Here is a 25,936-nt window from a genome sequence, read left to right on the forward strand (position 1 = left end):
CCGGCCTCAGATATCCCCCCTACACTTTCCTCCACAATCACGAACGGTTTCTGCCACGGCTGTCCATTCGATCACTGCCTTTCCGTGCCGATCTATGTTTCTTATCATCTTGCAAACCTCGATCAAGCCACCTCTCCTCCTTCATCTCTCCAGAGAGAAAAGCCCTTGCTCCCTCATAGGGCAAGCTCTCCAATCCGTGGGACACAGAACATGGAACGTTGAACGGTACAGCACGTTCCGGCCCATCGGCTCACAACGTTACACCGACCTTCTAACCAACTTGACACTGCGCCCCCTCGTACCCACCCTGGGAAGAAGTCTCAGGCTGCCTTGCACCATCTCGTACACTTCTATCAAGTCACCTCGCCACACTTTGGCTGAGGTAGATCCATGGGTGCTGCATCCTAGCTGATCACGTACGCGAGGTGGAGAAGAAGCTGTCGCTCAGGTATCACCCCCCCATGCAGCTGAGTCCAGGGAACAGCAGGGACTGATACAACTTAGAGATCAGTTTCCTTTCTCCCAGATGGGCTGCCAACCACGGCTGATGAGTCCTATCTGCCTGAAGCGACTGGTTTTAAGGGGCCAGTAACCCACCTTCCTGACAATAGAAATGGTTCCATTGGGTTTGGTAGCCAAGCCACATGTAAAGGCCATGAGCTGGACGTGGTTGTCAGAAGCTATTTGAGGTGCACACCATTGGGAGCATTGTCACCATTACCAATATCGGCTATAACAACCTTAAGGAACCATAAGATATAGAGCAGAATTAGGCTATTCAGCCCGTCAAGTCTGTTCTGCCATTTCATCATGGCTGATTTATCATCCCTATCAATCCAATTCTCCTGCTCCTCTCAATTACATTTGACACCATTACTAATCAAAAGCCTACCATCATCTGCATTTAATACACCTGATGACTTGGTCTCCAAAGCCGTCTGTGGCAATGAATTCCACAGATTCACTACCTTCTAGCTGAAGAAATCCCTCCTCATCTCTGTTCTAAATGGACGTCCCTCCATTCTGAGGCTGTGCCCTCGGGTCATAGACTCCCCCACTGTGAGAAACTTCCTCTTGACGTCCCCTCTTTCTGGGCTTTTCAATATTAAATTCCTCCTCATTCTGTGGCGAGTCGTTCCAGAAACACCAAACGCTCCTCTTCCTCGTGGATTAGATGGAAGATTTTTCTGACTTCTTGGACTCCTGCCCAGACTAATTTGGCTGACGCTTCGGGATGCATCGGACACGATCTGTGTTCTGTTTCCCCCCATGAATCCATTTCTTGATGGCGCCAACATTGAGCAGAGCCCAAGGAGTGCTGATAAGATAGTTCTCTCCTCTTGGAAATGTGTCCAAAAATAAACGTCCCTTGGCTCCCCCGGCCTGGTCAGCTGGAATAATGCTGTTGAAGCTTAGAAACTCGAAATGACAAACCACGCCCCCCCACCCCCACACTCCCTGCTCTGGTGTGGACACTGATCTGCTGGAATCTACTGTTTAAGGAGTTGCAGGACACCCTCCCCAATTCCCCTGCTCTGACGTGCTAGAGAACATCCCAGAAGTCTCTACCTGTGCACTCATGTTATGCCGCACAGATGAAGGCCCTTCGGCCCATCCCATGCATGCCAGCCATCAGCACCTCTCCATTCACCAGTGAGTGGTGTGTTGCACTCTGGGTGATTTGTCCAGGCATTTCAGGATGAAGTCAGGTCTGTTACCATTGACTTATGAGGTGCAAATTTGTTGTTTTGCGGCAGCAATACAGTGTGAGATGTAAAAATTACTGCATGTGGCAAAGAAGTGGTAAATAGTGAAAAGGAGGAAAAATGAGGTGGTGGTCATGGTACTGGAACTGGTTTATTTTGTCACACATTGCCCCTGACTTCAGTGACCCTTTCACTGCCACTGAGAGGCAGGGTGGAGGTACATCTCTACCAAAGGAGGTGTAAGGTGCTCCTTCCTCCACTAGCCTGCGGGTCACCCTTGGGCATGGGAGCAGGAGGTGGACGGTTGTATGAGCGGCTGGTGCAGATCACAAGCCCTGGTTATGCGACCACTGACACCAGGCAGACAATCTCTGAAGATAATGGCAGAGGGTCACCCGCCTTCCCACCACTAAACATATCTTAACTTCTGCCCCGCCCGTCTCCGCAATTCCCTTGTCCATTTGTCCCTGCCCACTAATCTCCCTCCCAGCACTTAGCCCTGCAAGCGGCCGAAGTACTACACCTGCCCACACACCTCCTCCTTCCCCTCCATTCAGGGCCCCAAACACTTCACCTGTGACTCAGCCAGGGTCGCCCATGGTGTCCGGTGCTCCTGATCCAGCCTCCTCGACATTGATGAGACCTGTTGTAAATTGGGGTCCTCTTCGTCAGGCACCTCCACTCTGTCCACCCAGCGTAGAACTTCCTGCTGCCCAAACATTTTAATTCCCATTCCAGTTCGGACACGTCAGTGCATAGCCTCATCCTTGCACAAGAGGAGGCCACGGACCGGGATTTCGGAACGGAAATGGGAATCGGAATTAAGATGCTTGGCCAGCGGGAAGTTGCACTAGGGCAAAGAAGCAACACCTTAAAGTCTGTCTGGGTAGTCTCCAATCCGTTGGCATGAAATCGATTTCTCCTTCTGGTAAAAAAATTCCCTTCCCTCCCCTCTTCCTCTATTCCCCACTCTGGCCTCTTACCTTTTCTCACCTACCTATTACTTCCCCCTGGGTCCCCTCCTCCTTTCTGTTCTCCCATGATCCCCTCTTCTTCCCTAACAGACTCTTCCCTCTCCAGACCTTCACCTTTTCCATTCAGCAGGCTTCGCCTTCCCCTCCCCCTGAATTTTTATTCTGGCATCTTCCCCCTTCCTTTTCAGTCCTGACGAACAGAAGAGACTCAGCCTGGAACATCGGCAGTTTATTCATTTCCACAGATGCTGCCTGGCCCGCAGAGTGCTTCCAGCATGTGGTGTGTGTACCTTTGACACTGCCCAGAAGAAGGCAATGGAAAACCACCGCCGTGGAAAATTTGCCAAAGACAATTGTGATCACGGAAAAACCATGATGTCCACCTCTGTAATGATTCTCTTTGTGAGTACGTGCGTGGGTGTTAGTCAGAGCATCAATAGTTACGGGAAGAAGGCAGGAGAATGGGTTTGAGAGGGATAATAAATCAGCCATGATGGAATGGCAGAATAGACTGGATGGGCTGAATGGCCTAATTCTGCTCCTATGTCATATGGTCTTATGTCTAATCACGTGGCAGCAACTCAATGAATAAAAGCAAGCAGACATGGTCAAGAGATCCGGTTGTTGTTCAGACCAAACATCAGAATGAGGAAGAAATGTGATATGTCACTTTGATCGTGGACTGACTGTTGGTGCCAGATGGGGTGGTTTGAGAATCTCAGAAACTGCTGATCTCCTGGGATTTTCACTCACAACACTCTCTATACCCGGGGTTTCCAGCCTGGTGTCCACAGACCCCTCGGTTAATGGTAGGGGTCCATGACGTAATGAAGGTTGGGAACCCCTGTTCTAGAGTTTACAGAGAATGGTGCAAAAAACAAAAAAGCATCCAGTAAGCAGCATTTCTGTGGGTGAAATCACTTTGTTAATGAGAGAGGTCAGAGTATCATTGGCCTTAGCATTGTCAGTGATCCCTCCCATCCATCCAACAATCTCTGACTCCCTGCCTCCCTGCATGTTGTTTGTAATATACATAAATGATCTGGATGATGGGCTGGTAAATTGGATTAGTAAGTATGCCGATGATACTAAGGTAGGAGGTGTTGTGGATAATGAGGTGGGTTTTCAAAGCTTGCAGGGAGATTTATGCTGGTTAGAAGAATGGGCTGAACGTTGGCAGATGGAGTTTAATGCTGAGAAGTGTGAGGTTCTACATTTTGGCAGGAATAATCCAAATAGAACATACAGGGTAAATGGTAGGGCATTGAGGAATGCAGAGGAACAGAGATCTAGGAATAACAGTGCATAGTTCCCTGAAGGTGGAGTCTCATGTAGATAGGGTGGTGAAGAAGGCTTTTGGAACACTGGCCTTTATAACTCAAAGCATTGAGTACAGAAGTTGGGATGTAATGTTAAAATTGTACAAGGCATTGGTAAGGCAAAATTTGGAATATTGTGTACAGTTCTGGTCACCGAATTATAGGAAAGATGTCAATAAATTAGAGAGAGTGCAGAGACGATTTAGGATGTTACCTGGGTTTCAGCACTTAAGTTACAGAGAAAGGTTGAACAAGTTAGGTCTCTATTCATTGGAGCATAGAAGGTTGAGGGGGGATTTGATCGAGGTATTTAAAATTTTGAGAGGGATAGATAGAGTTGACGTGAATAGACAGTTTCCATTGAGAGTAGGGGAGATTCAAACGAGAGGACATGATTTGAGAGTTAGGGGGCAGAAGTTTAAGGGAAATGAGAGTGATAGCTATGTGGAATGAGCTTCCTGTAGAAGTAGTAGAGGCCAATTCAGTTGTGTCATTTAAAGTAAAATTGGATAGGTATATGGACAGGAAAGGAGTGGAGGGTTATGGGCTGAGTGCGGGTAGGTGGGACTAGGTGAGATTAAGAGTTCGGCATGGACTAGGAGGGCCGAGATGGCCTGTTTCCGTGCTGTGATTGTTATATGGTTATATGTACGACAGCATTAGGACAAGGACTGACCTGCTACTGGGTGGGAAACGTGTTCTTCCCCCGGCTGTTAGAGTACTGAACTCAGGGCTACCACGTATGAAGCGCCAGTAGTGTTATACTGTTTACTTTTTAAAGTGTGTCATAAGTGCACCTTATTACTTGTTAACTTACTAGTGGTAATATTAATTTATGTGTTGTGTGAGTTGTGCATCTTGGTCTGGAGGAATGTTGTTTTGTTTAGGTGTGTGTGTGTGTGTGTGTGTGTGTGTGTGTGTGTGTGTGTGTGTGTGTGTGTGTGTGTGTGTGTGTGTGTGTGTGTGTGTGTGTGTGTGTGTGTGTGTGTGTGTGTGTGTGTGTGTGTGTGTGTGTATTTGAATGACAATAAACTTGAACTTGAGAGTGGCAATGAAAATGAGAATCTCAGAAACTACTGATCTGGGATTTCCATGCACAACAGTCTCCAGACTTTACAAAAAAAATGGTGCAAGAAACAAAAAGCATCCGAGAGTTCTGTGGGTGAAAACCCCTTGTTAATGAGAGGGGTCAGAGGGAAATGGCCAGACTGGTTCAGGCTGACAGGAAGGCAACAGTAACCCAAATAATCATGCATTACCCCAGTGGTGTGCAGAAGACCATCTCTGAACGCACAACTCGCCGAACCTTGAAGTGGATGGGCTGCAGCAACAGGAGACCATGAACTTACACTCAGGGGCCACATTATCAGGTAGAAGAGTTACATAATAAAGTGGCCACTGAGAGTCTGTGAGTCTGAAATGGGAGGCTCATCAGAGTTCATATAGTTACGATGGTTGTGAGATTTGCCTGTCGTCAAGCTAAAGAACATAGAACGTGGAACAGAACAGCATTTTATTGGTATTGGTACGGTGTGGTGGCGTGGGGCTTGGCGCAATCACTTTACAGCATACACTGATCCGGTTCAGCTGCTGCTGCTGTCTCTGAAGAGTCTATATGTTCTCCCCATATGTATGTTACATCTACATGCACCATTTCACCTATAATATCATGAAAGGGATAGATAAGATAGAGGCAGGTAAGTTGTCTCCACTGATAGGTGAGACCAAAACTAGGGGACATAACCTCAAGATTCGGGGGAGTAGATTTGGGATGGAGATGAAGAGGAACTGCTTTTCCCAGAGAGTGGTGAATCCGTGGAATTCTCTGCCTGATGAAGCAGTGGGGGCTACCTCAGTAAATATATTTAAGACAAGGATGGATAGATTTTTGCATAGTAGGAGAATTGTGGGGAAAAGGGGGTAGGTGGGTGGAGATGAGTCCACGGCCAGATCAGCCATGATCTTATCGAATGGCAGGGCAGGCTCGATGGGCCGGATGACCGACTCCTGCTCCTACTTCATATGTTGTTATGTGTGCGTTTCCTCACAGGTTCCAAAGACGTATGGGTTAGGCTTAGTAAGTTGTGGGTACGCCATTTTGGCGCCAATAGCATGGTGACAGAGGCGGGCTGCCCCCAGCATGGCCCTCGCTGATCTGATTTCACACGCACAATGATCTGATGTCCCAATGTGCCAAATAAAGCTCATCTCTTCAACTGGAATGGGTTTACATGTACCGAGTTACAGTGAAAAGCTCGTCTTGCATAATGTCTACACAGATCAGATCATTACACAGAGACAAAACAAGGTAAAGCAATAAGAGAAAAGAGTGTAACAGCTGCAGAGAGAGCGCAGAGCAGATAAGCGACAGAATACAAGATCGTAACTAGGTAGACTATGAGGTCAAGAGTCCATCTTATCATACAAAGGGTTCATTCAGCTGTGAGGTGGAATCTGTCCTTCCAGGCTTTTGCATCTTCTGCCCGATGGGAGGGGAGAAGAGGGAAGGTCTGGTGTGGGAGGGGTCTTTGACCTGTGCAGTAGGAAATGTAGACAGAGTCAATGGAGGGAAGGCTTGTTTCTGTGTCCACAACTCTGCTATTTCCATACCGAGCCGGCGTGCGTCCAGATAGGATGCCCCCTGTGGTGTGTGGACTCCGGCGATCCCTACGCCGTGCAGCCGATACGAAGAAGCAAGAGACACAGGAGGCCACGGACACTGGAGTCTGTAGGAGCAGGCAATCTGCTTCAAGGGACCCAGCAGGTCGAGCAGCGCCTGTGGTGGGGGGAGAGGAATTGTCGATGCTTCAGGGCAAGACCCTGGAAGTCAGTAGAAGCCAACTGGCTTCAGACTGTGCTGGAAGTGGGAACGTGGGGAAATGCAGATCTCCGGAGGATTTGGCTTCACCGTGTGATCCAGAAGTAAATTGAGAACGAATCTGCCGTTAGAAAGCTGCAGCAGGTTTGTCTCCGGGACCAGCTGGCACCAACCCGATTTAACCCCCTCCTGGAGCAGGTTTCACCGCTTTGAAAGCTAACAAGCCAGAGGTAAGGGCACCAAACATTACCCTCCCCCATTCTGTAAATTTAAAAATCTCAGCATCATGATCAAGCTGTGCTATGCTCTTGATAGTCCGCAGTCTCCGCCCTCACCGCAATGGGAAAAGTCCGCACGCTTTCACACAGAGGGAGGTTGCACTGTCTGATAGAACATGAAGTTATTTGTCCTGTGGCAGCGGGGCAGTGCAAAGACACAAAGTTACTAAAAGTTACCAAATAAATACATAGTGCAAAATAAAAGGTGTAACGAGGGGGTTCCCTCGGGTTCACAATTCTGATTCGGGTTACACTGCACCCTCACCAGGCATGGCTTACACCCCAAACCTCATCTTTCATTCCGGAATGTAAAAGCTGGGAGCAGAAATGTGATTCCTGTCAGGTTCAGGGCAGCACAGTAGAGCATGGTGCTCAGCACCACTGACACAGGTTCAATTCCCGCTGCTGTCTGTAAGGAGTTGGTGCGTTCTCCCATGGCTGTGTCGGTTTCCTCCCACAGTCCCCTGACGTACATGTTGGGGTTAACAAGCTGCGCTGGTGGTGGAAGTGTGGTGACACTTGTGGGCTGCCTGAGCCTCTCTGGTTTATGAGGTATCTCAATGTACGTTTTGAGGTTTCACTGTACATTGTGACAAATGAAGCTAATAAATCTCATTGCTCATCTTTTAAAACCATTTTGGGATCTTAAAACCTTTGCATTTCGGCTTGAAATGGATCTTAGTGGACAAAGGTAATGCAGTGCCCACTTGATATCAAATTGGGTCCTGCAAATGGAATACTTCATGTACTCAACGTCAGGTTTACATACTCCTAGTCACTCAGGGCGTATTTAGCAGCAGGACAAATTTCAAAGTCCTGTAGGGGCAGTAATTCTGCTGCTATATCTTGTGGTTGATTGGTAAGGGGGTTAAGGTTTATGGCAAGAAGGCAGAGAATGGGGTATAAAAATATAACAGCTATGTTTCAATGGGAGGGCAGATACATTGGGCTGAACAGCCTCATCTTGTGCCTGTAGCTTGTGGCCAAATGTATTTATACACTGAGATACAGAACAGGGCAAGCAATGTAACTGGGAGAAATGTACATAATTCACAGCCTCCGACATTGAGTTGGGGTTTCACGTTAAGAGGCTGGTCTGACGTGATAAAGTTTTATGTAAAGAGCTTTACCACACTTCTGTGTGCAGGTTTGGGAGTTCAATAAAACGCGTTACAGGTTTCATTAAACATAAAACACCTCACTTCATTTTATTCGCGAAAACCCACTGGCCCTTCTGGCCTTCTGCCCAGCAATCCCCCAGTTTAATCCTAGCCCAATCACGGGACAATTTACAATGACTAATTAACCTGCTAACAGGTACATCTTTGGGAGGAAACGGAAGCACCTGGAGGAAATCCACAGGGAGAACACGCAAGCTCCTTACAGGCAGTGCAGGAATTGAACCTGAGTTAAAGAGTTGTGCTAACCACTATGCCACTGCACTGCCCTGAATTCTACTGTGGACGGTCCCAAGCCTGGCTGCCAAAGGAGGAGGGTTTGGGCACACGGTGAATGACTCATCCCACAAAAACCCAGGCTACAGAAAGGCCAACAGAAGCTCCAAAGACCTCATCTTCGCCTAAAAGACAGATTAAGTCTTGCAGTGAAAGTTGAAGCCACAGGTCCCAAGACAGAGGGCTCTGGTGAGCTGCTCTCTGAGCCCGATGTACCAACAGGGGTGATGGGCTTAGACAGAGGCCGATATACCAACAGGGGTGATGGGCTTAGACAGAGGCCGATGTACCAGCAGGGGCGATGGGCTTAGTCTGAGGCCTATGTACCAGCAGGGGCGATGGGCTTAGACAGAGGCCTATGTACCAGCAGGGGCGATGGGCTTAGTCTGAGGCCTATGTACCAGCAGGGGTGATGGGTTAGACTGAGGCCTATGTACCAGCGGGCGTGATGGGCTTAGTCTGAGGCCGATGTACCAGCGGGGGAAATGGGCTTAGACTGAGGCCGATGTACCAGCAGGGGAGATGGGCTTAGACTGAGGTCAATGTACCAGCAGGGGTGATGGGTTAGACTGATGCCTTTGTAGCAGCAGGGGTGATGGGCTTAGTCTGAGGCCTATATACCAGCAGGGGTGATGGGCTTAGACAGAAGCCTATGTGCCAGCAGGGGTGATGGGCTTAGACTGAGGCCTATGTGCCAGCAGGGGTGATGGGAGTCTGAGGCCTTTGTACCAGCAGGGGTGATGGGCTTAAAAAGAACTTATGATCAATCACAAAGAGGTCTAAGATTTCTGAGAAGGAAAATGGCACAGGCAGTGCTATTCAAGAACCAATATGCTAAGGTCTTAAAAGTAAAAGAATTAACCATATAACCATATAACAATCACAGCACGGAAACAGGCCATCTCGGCCCTCCTAGTCCGTGCCGAACTCTTAATCTCACCTAGTCCCAGCTACCTGCACTCAGCCCATAACCCTCCACTCCTTTCCTGTCCATATACCTATCCAATTTTACCTTAAATGACACAACTGAACTGGCCTCTACTACTTCTACAGGAAGCTCATTCCACACAATTAACTGATGAAATTGAGATACAAGAGACTGGAATAAAGAACAAACACAATAAATGCTGGAGGAACTCAGCAGGCCAAGCAGCATCCTTGGAGGGGAATAAACTGTCGACCTTTTGGGCCGGGACCCTTCATCGGGAACGGAATAAAAGATGAGGCGTCAGTGTAAGGAGGTGGGGAGAGTGCAGGAAGGTGGTAGGTGGTAGGTGATTGGGAGAGGGGGAGAGGTGAAGTAAAGAGCTGGGAAGTTGATTGTGAAAGAGATAAGGGTATGGAGGATGGGGGATCTGATAGGACAGGACAGAAGACCATGGAAGAAAGGGAAGGGGAGGTGCACCAGAGGGAGGTGATGGGCAGTTAAGGAGATAAGGTGGGAGAGAGAAACAGGAATGAGGGAATGGTAAAGGTGGGGGAGCCATTACAGGAAGTTCAATAAATCAATGTTCATGCCATCGGGTTGGAGGCTACCCAGCCAGTATATAAGGTGTTGTTCCTCCAACCTGAGTGTGGCTTCATCGTGGCAGTAGAGAAGCCATAGACTGACATATCAGAATGGGAATGGGAAGTGGAATTAAAATATGTGGCCACTGGGAGATCCCGCTTTTTCTGGCGACGGAGCGTAGGTCTCCCAGTTTACCGTTGGGTCTCAGCGATATACAGGAAACACCAGACACAATAAATGGCCCCAACAGACTCACAGGTGAAGTGTTGCCTCACCTGGAAGGACTACTTGGGCCCTGAATGGTCATGAGGGAGGAGGTGTAGGGGCAGGTGCAGCATTTGTCCCGCTTGCAAGGTTAAGTTCCAGGAGGGAGATCAGTGGGGAGGGACAAATGGACAAGGGAGTCGCATAGGGAGCGATCCCTGTGGAAAGCGGGGAGGGGGGAGGGAAAGATGTTCTTGGTGGTGGGATCTCGTTGGAGGTGGCGGAGGTTTAGGAGAATTATGTGCTGAATGCAGAGGCCAGTAGGGTGGTAGGTGAGGACAAGAGGAACCCTATCCCTGGTTAAGTGGCGGGAGGATGTGGTGAGGGAAGATGTGCTCCCAGGTTGCAGAGAAAGGTTGAACAAGTTAGGTCTTTATTCTTTGGAGCGTAGAATGTTGAGAGAGGACTTGATAGATGTATTTAAAATTATGAGGGGGATAGATAGAGTTGACATGGATAAGCTTTTTCCATTGAGACTAGGGGAGATTCAATCAAGAGGACATGAGTTGAGAGTTAAGGGGCAAAAGTTTAAGGGTAACATGAGGGGGAATTTCTTTACTCAGAGGGTGGTAGCTGTGTGGAACAAGCTTCCGGTAGAAGTGGTAGAGGCAGGTTTGGTATTGTCATTTAAAGCAAAATTGGATAGGTATATGGACAGGAAAGGAATGGAGGGTTATGGGCTGAGTGTGGGTCGGTGGGACTAGGTGAGAGTAAGTGTTCAGCATGGACTAGAAGGGCCAAGATGGCCTGTTTCCGTGCTGTAATTGTTGTATGGTTATATGATGTGCGTGAAATAGAAGAGATGTGGTTGAAGGCAGCTTTGATGGTGGAGAAAAGGAAGTCCCTTTCTTTGAAGAAGGGATCTCCTTTGTTCTGGAATGAAAAGCATCACCCTGAGAGCAGATGCAGTGGAGACAGAGGAATTGAGAGAAGGGGGTGGTGATCTGATACCCGGAACCTGATACAGGGTCTTGACTTTGAGTTTATTTGCTAAGTGGCAAAATGCTTTATTAAGTACACCTGTACACCTGCTTGTTAATGCAAATATCTAATCAGCCAATCATGTGGCAGCAACTCAATGCGTAAAAACATGCAGTCGTGGTCAAGAAGTTCAGTTGTTGTTCAGACCAAACATCAGAATGGAGAAGAAATGTGTTCTAAGTGGCTTTGACTGTGGAGTGATTGTTGATGCCAGACGGGGTGGTTTGAGTATCTCAGAAACCACTCATCTCCTGGGATTTTCACACAGTAGTGTCTAGAGTTTACAGAGAATGGTATGACAAACAAAGAGACATCCACTGAGTATCAGTTCTGAGGGTGAAAATGCCTGGTTAATGAGAGAGGTCAGAGGAGAACGGCCAAACTGGTCCAAGCCGACAGGAAGGCGACAGTAACTCACATAATCACACATCACAGCAGTGGTGTGCAGAAGAGCGTCTCCAAACACACAACACATCGAACCTTGAAGTGGACGGGCTACAGCAGCAGAAGACCATGAACGTGCACTCAGTGGCCATGTTATTAGGGACAGGAGGTACGTAATAAAGTGGCAACTGAGTGTAGAAAGATAAAGAAGCACAGCACAGAGCTTCTCTGAGCATCGTCACCCTGTCGCAGCAGAGAGGCCTGTGAGTTCCTGAGATCTGGAGAACGAAGCCGTCTGGAGCTTTGTTCCTGGTTCTGCCCCCAATGGTGGTGAAGTCACAGCGGAGGTTTCAGACAAGATCTGGCAGGAGATGATGACACGTCACGACGGCGGTGAGGGTGGGGGAAGGCTGCAGCAGTGAAGGGTTCCCAGTCACTACTGGAGGTGACCCCTGATCTGCCAAGGACCGTGTAGTGGCTGTGCTCCCCGTGTAAAACAAAGCACTCTCCATTATGGGAACAACCCTTTGGAAGGAGTCAAATGATCACACTACAGCACAGAAACAGGACCTTCAGCCCATCTATTCCATGCAGAACTCGTCCCATCGACCTCCACCCGGCCCATGGTCCTCCATCCTTGTACTTAACAGACACAATAGGCCTGAAACATCAACCACATTTTTGTCTCCACAGATGCTGCTCGACCTGTTGAGATTCTCCTTCAATTTGTGTGTGTGTGTGTGTGTGTGTGTGTGTTTGGCTATTGTGTGGGTGAATTATTTTTAATTTTCCGAAATTGCTTAGTTTCTGGGAAAGATCCACATCCTTTGTTCAAAAAAAGGAGACTGTAGGAAACTACAGGCCAGTTTGCTTAACATCCATCATAGCCAAAATATTATAAATTATTTTTAAATACATTAGAGCAGGGTCTTGAAAATATTCAAGGAATTGGGATTGTTTTGAAATTGGTGTATTTTTGTCGCGATACATTGAAAGTCTTTTTTTCTGCATTCCATGCAGACAGATCATTCCAAACATTAATACTTTGTGGTAATTAAAGATAACACTGAAGGTGGTGTTACATTCAGTCAGAGTTGTAGAAAAGTATAGTCTGTAAACCTGAAGCATTTAAATTGCCTGGTCCCATCGACCCACACCGTGACCATAGTCCTCCATTCCCCTCCCATCCATGTACCTGACCTAACTTCCCTTAAACATCAAAATCAAACTTACATCCACTCTCAGCTCATTCCACACGCAGAGTGAAACAGACAAAATGCTGGAGGAACTCAGCAAGCCAGGCAGCATCCATGGGGAAAATTACAGTCAACGTTTCAGACTGAGACCCTTCAGCAGGTCTGGAGAAGTTCGAGAAATCGATGTTCATGCCATCAGGTTGGAGGCTGCCCAGATGGAATATATTGAGTTGTCCCTCCAACCTAACTGTGGCCTCACCACGACCGTAGAGGAGGCCATGGACTGACATATCGGAATAGGAATGGGAAGTGGAATTAAAATGGGTGGCCACTGGGAGATCCTGCTTCTCCAGGCAGATGGAGCATAGGTGAAGCGGTCTCCCAATCTACGTTGGGTCCTCACCGATATACAGTAGGCCACACCCTGAGCACCGGGAACAGTATATCACCTTAAACCATTCTTCACCTATGAAGAATTTTCCCCTTAAACATATCACTTTTCAGCCTTAACCCATGTCCTCCAGTTGTAGATGCACCCAACCTCAGTAGAAAAAGACTGCTTGCATTTACCCTATCGATACCCCTCATAATTTTGTATACCTCTGTCAACTCTACCTTCACTATTCTACATTCCAAGGAATAAAGATCTAACCTATTCAATCTTTCCTCTGTTTCAAAAAGGACAGGGCAGGAGACAAAAGGGGTGGGGGAGAGGTATTGATCATGGAGGGATAGTCTACTGAGTCATTGTGGGTGGAAGTCAGAAATAGGAAAGGGACAATAACTCTACTGGGTGTTTTTATAGATCCCCCAATAGTAACAGAGACATCAAGGAGCAGATCAGGAGGCAAATTCTGGAACATTACAATAGTAATAGGGTTGTTGTGATGAGTGATTTTAATTTTCCTAATATTATATAACCATATAACCATATAACAATCACAGCACGGAAACAGGCCATCTTGGCCCTCCTAGTCCGTGCCGAACCCTTAATCTCACCTAGTCCCACCTACCCGCACTCAGCCCATAACCCTCCACTCCTTTCCTGTCCATAATTTTACCTTAAATGACACAACTGAACTGGCCTCTACTACTTCTACAGGAAGCTCATTCCACACAGCTATCACTCTTTGAGTAAAGAAATACCCCCTCGTGTTTCCCTTAAACTTCTGCCCCCTAACTCTCAAATCATGTCCTCTAGTTTGAATCTCCCCTACTCTCAATGGAAACAGCCTGTTCACGTCAACTCTATCTATCCCTCTCAAAATTTTAAATACCTCGATCAAATCCCCCCTCAACCTTCTACACTCCAATGAATAGAGACCTAACTTGTTCAACTTTTCTCTGTAACTTAATTGCTGAAACCCAGGTAACATCCTAGTAAATCGTCTCTGCACTCTCTCTAATTTATTGACATCTTTCCTATAATTCGGTGACCAGAACTGTACACAATATTCCAAATTTAGCCTTACCAATGCCTTGTACAACTTTAGCATTACATCCCAACTTCTGTACTCAATGCTTTGATTTATAAAGGCCAGCGTTCCAAAAGCCCTCTTCACCACCCTATCTACATTAGACTCCACCTTCAGGGAACTATGCACTGTTATTCCTAGATCTCTCTGTTCCTCTGCATTCCTCAATGCCCTACCATTTACTCTGTATGTTCTATTTGGATTATTCCTGCCAAAATGTAGAACCTCACACTTCTCAGCATTAAACTCCATCTGCCAACGTTCAGCCCATTCTTCTAACCGGCATAAATCTCCCTGCAAGCTTTGAAAATCCACCTCATTATCCACAACACCTCCTACCTTAGTATCATCGGCATACTTACTAATCCAATTTACCACCCCAACATCCAGATCATTTATGTATATTACAAACAACATTGGGCCCAAAACAGATCCCTGAGGCATCCCGCTAGTCACCGGCCTCCATCCCGATAAACAATTATCCACCACTACTCTCTGGCATCTCCCATCTAGCCACTGTTGAATCCATTTTATTACTCCAGCATTAATACCTAACGACTGAACCTTCTTAACTAACCTTCCATGTGGAACTTTGTCAAAGGCTTTGCTGAAGTCCATATAGACTACATCCACTCGTCAACCCTCGTCAATATTGACTGGCATCTCCTTGGAGAAGGGGTTTAGATGGGATGGAATTTGTTATGTCTGTTCAGAAAGGTTTCCTAACAAAATATGTAGATAAGCCTACAAGAGGAGAGGTTGTACTTGATCTTGTATTGGGAAATGAACCTGGTCTGGTGTCAGATCTCTTGGTGGGAGAGCATTTTGACGGTAGTGATTGAAACTCTAGCTCCTTTACCATAGCACTGGAGAGGGATAGGAGAAGTGAACTTGGGAAAACAGCCTAATTACTATTTAATTGGGATGGGGGGAAATGATGCTATTAGGCAGGAACTTGGGAACGTAAATTGTAAGCAGATGTTCTCAGGGAAATGCCCAGCAGAAATGTGGCCAATGTTCAGGGAACATTTACATGGCATTCTGCATAGGTATGTTCCATTGAGGCTGGGAAAGGATAGCAGGGTAAAAGAATCATGGTGTACAAAGGATGTAGAAAATCTAGTGATGAAAGGTACTATTAGAGCTCTAGAAAATTACAGGGATGCCAGGAAGGAGTTTAAGAATAAAATTAGGAGTGCTAGAAGGGGCCATAAAAAGGCCTTGGTGAGCAGGATTAAGGAAAACCCCAGGGCATTCTACAAGTATGTGAAGAGCAAGAGGACGAGCCATGTGAGAATAGGGCCAATCAGGAGCGAGAGTGGAAATGTGTGCATGGAGTCGGAGGTACTTAATGAATACTTTGCTTCAGTATTCACCAGTGAAAAGGACCTTAGAGATTGTGCGGATGACTTGTAGCAGGCTGAAGCACTTTAGTGTATAGACGTTAAGAAAGAGGACATGCTAAAGCTTTTGTAAGGTATTAAGTTAGATAAATCACTGGGACCGGACGAGATATACCCCAGGCTACTGTGGGAAGCAAGAGAAGAGATTGCTGAGCCTCTGGCAATGATTTTGCATCATCAATAGGGACAGGGGAAGTACCAGAGGATTGGAAAGTTGCAAACATTCTTCCCTTGTTCAAGAAAGGAGTTGAGATAACCCAGGAAATTATAGACCAGTGAGTCTGACTTCTGTGGCGGGCAAGTTATTGGAGAAGATCCTGAGAGGCATGATTTATGAGCATTTGGAGAGACATAATATGATTAGGGACAGCAGCATGGCTTTGTCAAAGGCAGGTTGTGCCTTATGAAACTGATTGAATTCTTTGAGGAGTAACTAAATACATTGATGAAGGTAGAGCCATTGATGTAGTGTATATGGATTTCAGCAAGGCATTTGATAAGGTTCCCCATGCAAGGCTCATTCAGAAAGTAAGGAGGCATGGGATCCAAGGGGACCTTGCTTTGTGGGTCTAGAATTGGCTTGTCCACAGAAGGCAAAGGGTGGTTAGAACCATAGAACATTACAGCACAGAAACAGGCCTTTTGGCCCTTCTTGGCTGTGCCGAACCATTTTTCTGCCTAGTCCCACTGACCTGCACCTGGGCCATATCCCTCCAAACCCCTCTCATCCATGTACCTGTCCAAGTTGTAGATGGTTCGTGTTCTGCATGGAGGTCGGTGACCAGTGGTGTTCCTCAGGGATCTGCTCTGGGACCCTTATTCTTCATGATTTTTATAAATGACCTGGATGAGGAAGTGGAGTGATGGGTTAGTAAGTTTGCTGATGACACAAAGGTTGGAGGTGTTGTGGATAGTGTGGAGGGCTGTCAGAGGTTACAGCGGGATATTGATAGGATGCAAAACTGGGCTGAGAAGTGGCAGATGGAGCTCACCCCAGATAGATGTGAAGTGGTTCATTTTGGTCGGTCAAATATGATGGCAGAATATAGTATTAATGGTAAGATTCTTGGCAGTGCGGAGGATCAGAAGGATTTTGGAGTCCAAGTCCATAGGACACTCAAAGCAGCTACACAGGTTGACAGTGTTGTTAAGAAGGTGTATGGTGTGTTGGCCTTCATCAGCCGTGGGTTTGAGTTTAAGAACAATGAGGGAATGTTACAGCTATATAAGACCTTGGTCAGACCCCACTTGGATACTATAGAAAGGGTGCAGAGGAGATTTACAAGGATGTTGCCTGAATTGGGGAGCACGCCTTATGAGAATAGGTTCAGTGAACTTGGTCTTTTCTCTTTGGAGTTACGGAGGATGAGAGATAACCATATAACCATATAACAATCACAGCATGGAAACAGGCCATCTCGGCCCTCCTAGTCCATGCCGAACTCTTAATCTGACCTAGTCCCACCTACCCGCACTCAGCCCATAACCCTCCACTCCTTTCCTGTCCATATACCTATATGACCTGACAGAGGTATATAAGATGATGAGAGGCTTTGATCGTGTGGATAGTCAGTGGCTTTTTCCCAGGGTTGAAATGGCTGACACTAGAAGACATATTTTTAAGGTGCTTGGAAGTAGGTACAGAGGGGATGTCAGGGGTAAGTTTTTCACACGAAGTGCTGGGTGCCTGGAATGCACTGCCAGCAATGGTGATAGAGACGGATTCAACAGTATCTTTTAAGAGCCTCTTAGATAGGTACACAGAGCTTAGAAAAATAGAGGGCTATGTGCTAGGGAAATTCTCGCAGTTTCTAGAGTAGGTTACATGGTCAGTACAACATTGTGGGCTGAAGGGCCTGTAGCGTGCAGTAGATTTCTATGTTCTATAACTCAGGTCCTCCAGTCTGGCAACATCCTTGTAAATTTTCTTTGCACTCTTCCAACCTTATTTAGATCTTTCCTGTACGTAGGTGGCCAAAAACTGCACACAGTACTCTAAACTGGGCCTCACCAATGTCTTATACAACTTCAACATAACATCCCATCTCCTGTACTCAGTACCTTGATTTATGAAGGCCAATGTGCCAAAAGCTTTCTTTACGACCCTAACTACCTGTGACACCACTTTCAGTGAGTTGTGGGTCTGTATTCCCAGTTCCCTTTGTTCCACCATACTCTCAGCTCTCTTCCGTTCAGCCTGTGAGGCCAGTGTGCTACAGTTACAGAGAAGGTGCAATGTCAGGGGAAGGAACAAGATGTGAGGACCATGAGGAGGTAGACTGAGAAACCAACAGCTCCTCTCTGTGACACAAAAACTGCATTCAAGAGTCTTATAACAGCAGGGTAGATGTTGTCCTTGAACCTGGTGGTACGTGCTCTTGTATTTTCTGCATGGATATGACATCATAACATAGCAGTTAGCGCCCCTGCAATCTGCGATCGCCCCTTGCTCAGTAGGCAGAATAACGACATACGAGATGGCAGCACATAATGACAATGATGATGTCAGTAAACATTAGAATGTTTACCTGGAACAGGTTAAACTACCTAAAGAATTATTTTTGTAAGTTTGATTTTTGACACACCTAATAAACTCCCTTGCACTGGAGTGCTAATCGACTCCAGCCATTTTCTCTTTGGTAAAATTAAAGGTCATAATCCTTGTTTTTTAACATATGGCCCATTCCAGTAGTAACTTTAGACAACCTTCCTCACTGACCAGCATCCCACCGATTTTGGTTTCATCTGCTGGATGCTGGATTAGTGATATTCTTGGAAGATCAGAGAATTAAAGGCAAAGCGGACCTCGGACAGGAGTGAGACCTGGGGCAGATTAATCATGTTTATAACCAATGGCAGGACAGGCCTAAGGGACGGAGATTCAGGTTCAAATTTATTTATCACACATAGCTACAGTGACATGCATCATTTGCGTAAACGGTGAACACAACCTACGGGTGTGCCAGCGGCAGCCTTCTCCCTCCATTTGCAAGGGAACCTTGTTGTTCTCTTGTTCATAGTAGGAGGCTGAGCAAGCAAGTGTGGTTAAAAGTTTAACTCATTCAAAAATAACTCTTTGACCCCTGGAAAGGTCAGGCTACTGAGCTAGCAATAAACCTCTTGAAAAGTGAGTATTTATCAAAGAAGCAAGTGCCTGGAACGGGTTGCCAGGGGTGGTGGTGGGACAGATACAAGAATGGTGAATGGCAGGCAAATAAGCAGGCACGGAACGGAGGGGTACGGATCACATGCAGGCAGAAAGGACTCATTTCATTTGACATTGTGTTTGACACAGTCATTGTGGGCCTAGTCGATTCTTTATGTTCACAAACAAATCAAGTGGTTCCTTGCTTGGGAAAAAAAGCTTGGGAAAATGTATTTTAACAAGTGCTGCTGGTCAGGAGATGGATTTTGTTTAGAACACGAGAGACACTTCCTTAGCCTCATAATCTTCGGCAGCCACTTGAGAGCCTTAATGCACTAAAGTGTCAACAGCTTGTCCTCCAAATCCCAGGAGGGGACTTGAACCCCTGACATCAGGCAGACACAACGTCAGGGGTGAGACCGCGCCAAGCCAACAGCCCCAGTGTGTGAGCATGTTAGCCAGCATCTGCTTTACCCTACGCACCTTGTCCTGAAGTAGGATTATTCAGCAGATAAACTGCAGATTATTCCGGTCTGCTTATAGAAACCGAGAAACATCAGTATTGGTGTATTATTGTCACACGTACTGAGATACAGTGAGAAGCTTGTCTTGCCTACTCACGCAGATCAAATCATTACAGTGTGTTGAGGTGGAACAAGGTAAAACAATAGCAGAATGCAGAATAGAGTGTAACAGCTACAGAGAGAGTGCAATGCAGGTAAACAATAAGGTGCAAAATCACAATGAGGTAGATTGAGAGGACAAGAGTCCATCTTATTGTACTAGAGAACCATTCAAAAGACTTCTAACAGCCACTCAAAGCTGTCCTTGAGCCTGGTGGTACGAGCTTTCAGACTTTTGTATCTCTGCCTGATAGGAGGGGGGAGAAGAGGGAATGTCCGGGGTGGGTGGGGTCTTTGATTATTCTGGCTGCTTTACTAAGGCAATCCAAGTTCAAAGTAAATTTTACTATCCAAGTACGTATATCATGTACAACCTTGAGATTCATTTTCTTGCAGTGTACCTGGGAAAATAACGTAATACAATAGAATCCATGAAAAACGGTACATAACAATGACAGAGCCTCTCAACGTGTAGCTTTGGTACAGTGACAATAATTTTTGGGACAGACACCAATTCACATGAATTCCCATTACCAATTTTCGAATGCAAAGAACAAGTTGCTGGATGAATTCAATGGGTCAGGCAGCAACCATGGAGGGAAAAAAGAAATTCCAGATGTAGCATCTTGATCCAATGCATCTGAAATCAGAGTCACTGACAAATGCCATGAAATTTGTTGTTGTGCAGCGGCAGTGCAGTCCAATACATACAATACTCTAAAATAATAAGAAATACATTAACTAAGTAATGCTAAAAGAGGGCAAAAATAGTGAGGTAGTTTTCACTGGTTCAATGTCCATTCGGAAATCTGATGGCAGAAGGGAAGAAGCTGTTCCTTAAACATTGAGTGTGTGTTTTCAGGCTCCTGTACCTCCTCCCTGAGGGTAGTAATGAGAAGAGGGCATGTCCTGGGTGATGAGGGTCCTTCGTGATGGATGTTACCTTTTGAGGGCATCCTCGATGACGGGGAGGCGAGTGCCCATGATGGAGCTCGCTGAGTTTGCAACTTTCTGCTGCCTTTTTTCAGTCCTGTGCAATAACACCCCCCACCCCATACCAGATGGTGATGTAACCGGTCAGAATGGTCGGTAGAAATTTGGTGACAAACCATCCACCTGAAACTCCCAATGACGTATAGCTGCTGTCACGCCTTCTTTGTAATTGCATCAATGTACTTAGCCCAGGGTAGATCTTCAGAGATTGACTGCCAAGATCTTGAAGCTGCTTATCCTTTCCACTGCTGACCCCCCACTAAGTATGCCCCCCTCGACTTCATCTTCCTGAAGTGCAAGATCAGCTCCTTCATCTCAGTGACATTGAGTGCGAGGTTGTGACACCGTTCAACCAGCCGATCTACCTCACTCATGTACACCTCCTCGTCACCATCTGCAATTCTCCCAACAACAGTTGTGACAAGGGTGTGTTTATAGATGGCGTCTGAGCTGGGCCTAGCCACACAGCCATTGTGTCTAGACAGGGTAGAGCAGTGAGATAACCAGTCATCCCTGAGGTGCGGCAACATTGATTGTCAGTGAAGAATTGTCACTTCCGATCTTGACTGATTGTGATCTCCTGATGTTTACAAGCCAAAATGTCAACAATTCCTTTCCCTCACACATGCTGCTTCAGCCGCTGAGTTCTCCCAGCGGTTTGTCGCTCCAGGTTCCTGCAGCTGAAGTCCCTTGTGCCTTCTGTTTCATTAGATCCCACACTCTGGAATCCTCTCTCCAACTTATTCCATTGAGACCCGCTTCCAAAAAGCACTTTGGACATTTTTTTCCCCTTGTGTTTGTGATGCTAAGTGACAGGAGACACTTGTTAAGTTCTTCTGTATCTTCCCAATGGGGAATGTTTTCAGTGAGCTGACTGTGTCCCAGGGTCTATAACTGGTTTGTGCCTGTTCTCACTCTTTATTTCCCTCAAGGGTTTTGCTAGCAAGGGTTCTCCCACGAGAAGTTAATCTCTGCTCCCTCCAATCCAGGATTCTCAAGGAAACAAAACCTGGAATGGAAACAAAGTTCTGGAAACACAGGGATAAGGAAACACAAAAGCATGAAAAATGGAGTTTTCAACGTATGAACATGCCGCCCTCCTTTTGGACAAGGCAGTCACATGATCTGCTGAATGAAGAGTAAAGAAATGCCGAAAACCTGCAATGGAACACATGGCAGGTCAGGCAGCATCTGTGGAGGGAGATACAGCCATGTAGTCAGAAATAGAGGCTTCAGCCAATCAGATTAGATTTTATAGATTAGCATTATTTGTCACATGTACATCAAAACATGGAAACGTACGGTGTTGATGACCAACATAGTCCAAGGATTGTGCTGGGACCAGACTGCAAGTATCACTCTGATTCTGACACCAACATAGCATGCCCACAACTCACTAACCCTACTGTACGTCTTTGGAATGTGGAGGAAACCAGAGCACCCAGAGGAAAGCCACGCTGTCATGGGGAGACCTAACAGACGGCAATGGTACCCCGGTCGCGGGTGCTGTTTAGCATTGCATTAACTGACACACCACTGTGTCACCCTGTCCACTCTGACCTTTCTCCAATCTATGGCACACTGAGTTCCGTTTGATGTCAGTGCTTCAGGTTGAGGCCCCTTTCGCAGGACTAGTCATGTCCCTCTTTAGAAACGGCCTCAGGAGTCAGAGCAGAGTCGACGTGAGCAACATGTTTATAGTGTACGTGTTGGTGTTGGTCTGTGTTCGGTCTAGTTCATATACTGTTATTCTAGTATCTAATCACATATACAAGCACCGCTTAGGGACAAGACTGAACTAGTCTCTCCCTCATGGACTCTGTTGCTGTCTCAGTATAGCAGTCAACATTATCAAAGGTCCCTCCCCCACCCCAGATGACTAAGGTTCAAAGTTCAAAGTTCACTTTTAACTTGCACTGGACACTTATAACTTGTTTTCAACTGACATGTGGCTGTTGTGTTTTGCTGTTTATTGTTATGTTTATTATTTAGTGTTGTGTTTGTTATGATTGCACTGCTCCTGGGAAACGCTGTCACATTCTGCCCAGCAGGGCTGATGTACGGTTAGAATGACAATAAAGTTTTTGAATCTTGAATCTTGAAATTAATTATCAAATTCAGAGAAATATTCTCTTTTCTCCCCTCTCCCCTCATTCATTCATTCTGTGGCGTGTTGTATGACGTAGGCGATCATGGTCTTTCCGTGACCGTGATTATTCTTGGCAAGTATTTCTACCTTGCCTTTGCCTTCATCTGGGCAGTGCCTTTACAAGATGGTGACCCTAGCCATTATCAATACTCTTCAAGAGATTGTCTACCCAGCTCCAGTGGTTGCATAGCCAGGACTTGTGAACTGCACCGGCTGCTCATACGACCATCCTTCACCTGCTCCCGTGGCTTCACGTGACCCTGACCGGGAAGGGAGGGAGCTAAACAGGTGCCACACCTCGCCCAAGGGTGACCCGCAGGCTAGCGGTGGGAAGGAGCACCTTACACCTCCTTTGGTAGTCGTATCTCCATCCTGCCATTGGGTAGGAGATACAAAAGTCTGGAAGCACGTATCACCAGGCTCAAGAACAGCTTCTGCTTGTTTCAGTAAGACTTTTAAATGATTCTCTTGTTGAGTAAGATTGAATCTTGACCTCACAGTCCAACTCATTATGATGTTGCACCTTGTTGTACTTTCTCTGTGACTACCAAATAAGGTTCAGTGCAGGGAAACAATAAGCTGCAAGTTTATAATATCTTATCATACAAGGGTCTGCTAGAAGCTGTCCTTGAGTCTGGTGGTACGTGCTTTCAGGAGTGAAGAAGAGAGAATCACTGAACAGCCCACTAACCATGAACACTACCTCACTGTCCTCCTCTCTTTTTGCATTACTTGTTTTCAACGCTCCACAAATATCCCCCATCCTCAATGGCAGAGGAGCCCAGCACACCTGTGCAGAAGATAAGACTGAGGCATTTACAACAATCTTCAGTCAGAGGTGCCGAGTGGATGATTCACCTCGGCCTCCTCCAGAAGTCCCCAGCGTCCCAGATGTCAGAATGCAGCCAATCCGATTCACTCCACGTGATACCAAGAAACGGCTGAAAGCACTGGATACTGCAAAGGCTACGGACCCAGACAAAATCCCGGCAATGGTCCTGAAGACTTGTGCTCCAGAATTTGCCACACCACTAGCCAAGCTGTTCCTGTACAGTTGTAACACTGGCATCTACCCAGCAATGTGGAAAATTGCCCAGGTATGTCCTGTACACAAGAAACAGGACAAGTCCAACCCAGCCAATTACCACCCTTTCAGCCTACTCTCAATCATCAGCAAAGTAATGGAAGGGGTCATCGGCAGTGCTATACTCAGCAATTACCTGCTTACGGGTGCCCAGTCTGGGTTCTGTCAAGGCCACTTGACTCCTGACCCCATCACCTCCTTGGTCCAAACATGGACCAAAGAGCTAAATACCAGAGGTGAGGTGAGAGTGATAGCCCTTAACATCAAGGCAGCATTTAATAATGGCATGAAGGCGGTCCAGCTAAAATGGAGTCTGTGGGAATTAGGGGGAAACCCTCTGCTGGTTGGAATCATACCTGACACAAAGGAAGATGGTTGTGGTGGTTGGAGGTCAATCATCTCATCCTCAGGACATCACTGCAGGAGTTCCTCAGGGAAGTGTCCTAGGGACAACCATCTTCAGCTGCTTCATCAATGATCTCCCTCCCATCACAAGATCAGAAGTGGGGATGTTCACAGATGACTGCACAATGTTCTGCACCATTCGTGACTCCTCAGATAGTGAAGCAGTTCAGACCCAATTGCAGCAGGACCTGGACAAGACCCAGGCCTGGGCTGACAAGTGGCAAGTAACATTCGAGCTATGCAGGTGCCAGACAATGACCATCTCCAGCAAGACAGGCTCTATCCATCGTCCCTTAACATTCAACGGCATCACCATCACTAAATCTCCTACTATCAACATCCCGGGGGAACACCAATGACAGGAAAGTGAACTGGTCTAGCCATATAAACATCATGGCTACCAGTGCAGATCAAAGGCTAGGAATCCGGAAGCCTGTAACTCACCTCTTGACTCGTGAAAGCCTGTCCACCATCTACAAGGCTCAGGTCAGGAGTGTGATGGAATATTCACCACTCGCCTGCATGAGTGCAGCTCCATCAACACTCAAGAAGCTTGACACCATCCAGTACGAGGCAGCCCACCCCTTCCAGGAGCATCCAATCCCTTCACCATCGACAAACAGTTGCAGCGGTGTGTACTATCTACAAGATGCACTGCAACAACACACCGAAGGCAGCACCTTCCCCATTAACACCCGGGTTTCCTCCAGTGTCCTTCCACCGTCCAAAGACGTGCTGGTTGGAAGGTGAATCGGTCACTATAAACTGTCCTGTAATTAGGTGAGAGTGAAATGGGGGGGTTGCGGTCAGGTTGGACGTGCCTGTTCTGTGTTGTGTCTCTCTAAATTAAACAAATAAATAAATCACCCTGAATAAAACCGATGAAGGAATTCGGGACAGGACCTTCCATCGGATCCTGGCCCTGACAAACATCAGCACTTGCAGCAAAGATAGGATGAAAATGTCGATCTCTATTTGTTCTGGTTTTTGGTTGTTTGGAACTGATGTATATTTAGAATCACCCAATAAAAAATTATATATAAAAAGCATTGTGACTGCCCGGAGTCATCCATCAGAGGGAGTGTATTTCCTCTCCTGTCTCATTTTGTAAATCCACTTTAGACATTTTAGTCAAAACAATACTAGGGAGGACAGAAGATTTTATTAAATAAATTTGACATGAGACTTTAACTGGAACAAATAATTTTAGCAGGGAAGAGTGCAGTCTTATCCCTGTGTTAAACTGAGACTTGGTTATTACCGGGACCCAGAGACAGACAGACAGACATACTTTATTGATCCCGAGGGAAATTGGGTTTCGTTACAGTCTCACCAACCAAGAATAGTGAAGAAATATAGCAATATAAAACCATAAATAATTAAATAATGATAAGTAAATTATGCCAAGTGGAAATAAGTCCAGGACCAGCCTATTGGCTCAGGGTGTCTGACACTCCGAGGGAGGAGTTGTAAAGTTTGATGGCCACAGGCAGGAATGACTTCCTATGACACTCAGTGTTACATCTCGATGGAATGAGTCTCTGGCTGCATGTACTCCTGTGCCTAACCAGTACATTATGGAGTGGATGGGAGTCATTGTCCAGATGGCATGCAACTTGGACAGCATCCTCTTTTCAGACACCACCGTCAGAGAGTCCAGTTCCACCCCCACAACATCACTGGCCTTACGAATGAGTTTGTTGAGGGGCCCCAAACTGCTCACAGAACCCCAAGTGCTATCTGACCGATGCCTGAAAAGCCTCGGCCTTTCATCC

Source organism: Hypanus sabinus, chromosome 6 (genome assembly GCF_030144855.1).
Source record: "Hypanus sabinus isolate sHypSab1 chromosome 6, sHypSab1.hap1, whole genome shotgun sequence".
Classification (NCBI taxonomy): Eukaryota; Metazoa; Chordata; class Chondrichthyes; order Myliobatiformes; family Dasyatidae; genus Hypanus; species Hypanus sabinus.